Source organism: Theobroma umbraticum, unplaced genomic scaffold, assembly GCF_002168275.2.
Source record: "Theobroma umbraticum cultivar Fairchild unplaced genomic scaffold, ASM216827v3 scaffold_182.0, whole genome shotgun sequence".
NCBI lineage: Eukaryota > Viridiplantae > Streptophyta > Magnoliopsida > Malvales > Malvaceae > Theobroma > Theobroma umbraticum.
This window is the reverse complement of record NW_018397291.1, coordinates 113,766-116,470: the sequence shown is the minus strand read 5'-3', so window position 1 is coordinate 116,470 and position 2,705 is coordinate 113,766. Positions and strand designations below refer to the sequence as shown.

General features: G+C 35.7%; 1 pseudogene; it reads left to right on the top strand.

Moving 5' to 3' along the window:
- The window catches only part of LOC110428745 (uncharacterized), a 45,883-nt pseudogene extending 43,695 nt beyond the window's left edge, over positions 1-2,188 (top strand).
- Positions 2,189-2,705: the final 517 nt, after the last annotated feature.

The following is a 2,705-nucleotide window of genomic DNA, read 5'->3' as shown; positions in this document are numbered from 1 at the left end:
CTTCTACAGATATAGCCATCAAATTGCTAACAAAATATCCCGACCTAGCTGTGGCTCGTAAAAGAGATGGACAGACAGCGTTACATATGTTGGCTCGAAAGCCTTCAGCATTTGCTAGCAAGAACCCTGGGATATTGAAGACGCTCCTTAGCTCATGTTACTTCTCTAATATGCAGCCTTACTTTCTCTATTTATAATATAACCAAATCCAGTTGGAAGAAGGAAAAACTGGACTCAACTCAGACCATTTATACTCCTTTTTCAAAATCTTATTTCAGGTACGGGGTCCAAAGACATCACAGCCTTTAAACTAGTGAGAAGCCTCTGGGAAAATGTTCTGAGCAGAGCAGACTTGGATGTTCAACAACAAATTGATGTCCCCTTCAATCTGTTGTTTGAGGCAGCAGAGTTTGGGAATCATGAGTTCTTAGCTGAGCTTTTACGCTTGTATCCGGAGTTAATCTGGGAGACGGATTACGAGAATCGAACAATATTTCACATCGCGGTCTTGCATCGTCATGTGGATATCTTCAATCAGATATAAAGCATAGGGTCGATTAAGGATGTTGTGGCGGCATACAAAATACCAAGTGACGAGTGCGTAGTTTGGGATAACATGTTGCGTCTTGCTGCTAAAATCCCATCGCCTCATCGACTCGACGTGGTATCAGGGGCCGCTTTACAAATGCAACGGGAGTTATTGTGGTTTGAGGTAAATATTCTCATTTCTTTTCTGTTTTCAACGTTGTGTTCTTTATTATGCCAAGCGATTCTTGCCTCACAAAATGAAGCAATTTTGTATTTTAATACATTTTATGGGAAGAAAAATATATAGATGTGAAGCTTTTGATACAAAAAAGGGTGTCATTTTTTCTCCTCTAAGTGGCTTTTGTAAAATTAATATTATATTTATTTGTGTAAAATAGATCACTTTTGGTATTCTAATTTGCCTTTCAAAATATTACTCTCTTCATTTCAAATTAATATTATAAAACTATATTTTTTACAAATATTTTTAAAAAAATCTAGTCAATATTTAATTTTCTATAGCATACTAAATAATTCATATCATAAATTCAATAGTTAAAATTTTCAAAAAAAAATTCAGTACCTAATTTTCAATGTTATTTTCTTTTTTCTTTTCTAATATTGAGACCCATTGAGCTTTTTAGGGCACATGAAAGATAAACAGAGATAAGCTTCTCCTATCCTATTTTGAAATTTCAAGTTAAGATCTCTTATTCTATTTACTTGAGGATTGGATGTTGTTGTTAATTATTATTATTATTATTAATTGGTTGCATTTTTAAACTTGCATTTTTAGTTTAGGTTTGTCTCTATTATTTTATATATATATATATATATATATATATATATATATATATAGCTCTTGACTTGCATTTATGTCTATTAAATAGATTTTGCTAGTTTGACAATTTTAGTCAATTCGATGACTATTCGGTAATAAGAACTTGGATTGTTTTCAAGCTTTTTCAATTTTTGTTTGCATACCATTTTTTGCTTTGTAACAATACTATTCTTCATGTAGGAGGTGAAGAGCGTGGTACAACCCTCCGATAGAGAACAAAAAGGTTTAAAAGGATTGACCCCTCGAAAATTATTCTCCAGGCAGCACCAAGGATTATTGGAGAGGGGCGAGAAATGGATGAGGGATACATCTCAATCATGTATGATTGTCGCAACACTTATAACTACGGTGGTGTACTCCGCAGGCTTCAGCACACCGGGCGGCAATGAGAATACGAAAGGAACTCCCGTTCTGATAAACCACACTTTATTTCATGTCTTCGCGGTGTCGGAAGCCGTAGCACTGTCCTTTTCTATTACCTCAACGCTAATGTTCTTGTACATCCTCACTTCACGTTACGCCGAGGAAGATTTTCTCATATCATTGCCATTAAAGTTAATGGCTGGCCTCGCAACGCTGTTCATCTCTATGATGGCCATGATAGTTGCTTTCAGTGCAGCCTTTTTGCTAGCTTACCGTGATAGTTATAATCATCATAGATTAAGGTGGGTTCCTCTTCTTGTCTCTGCATTTGCTTTCTTGCCAGCCGCTTTATTTGTTTGGCTACAGTCTCCCCTGTTGCTTGATATATTCCATTCTACTTGTTGTTCTCGTTCCCTCTTTCGGCCCAGAAAGTCCATGTTTTGTTCGAAAGTGTAACTCTGATAATGTAATGTCAAAATGATGTGCTAAAAGTGTCGGATTGTCCTATTATTCATACAAAATAAATGTCTATGGAATTGTTCCTATTTGTTAAATTTATGTTATTTTTAAATGATTAGATTATCCCATAAACACACACCATCAAACAACTTACCCAAGCAGCATCAGAATAAGCTTGCAACTGTAGAGGACATGAGAAGAAAAGAGAAGTCCTCTAGATACAGTGCCACGTAGGTGTCGAATCATGCCAAGTACATCCGCTAGATGTAAGCGTCGTGGATTTTGCAAGAATAATCACTAAACACTTGCATTGCATATGATTTGTCAAGTTTACTTAGAATGGGATATATTTCAACCCACAAGTTGGGATAAAAAGTAAGATCAAGAAGTCTTCCACCATCATCCCTTCTGAACTTGTCATGCAGAGTGCGTTTTGATACACCACTTTCAAACTTATTTGATATGCAAAGGTGAAGCATGATTTTGTGATTATTGATGGATATGGTTTCCCTTA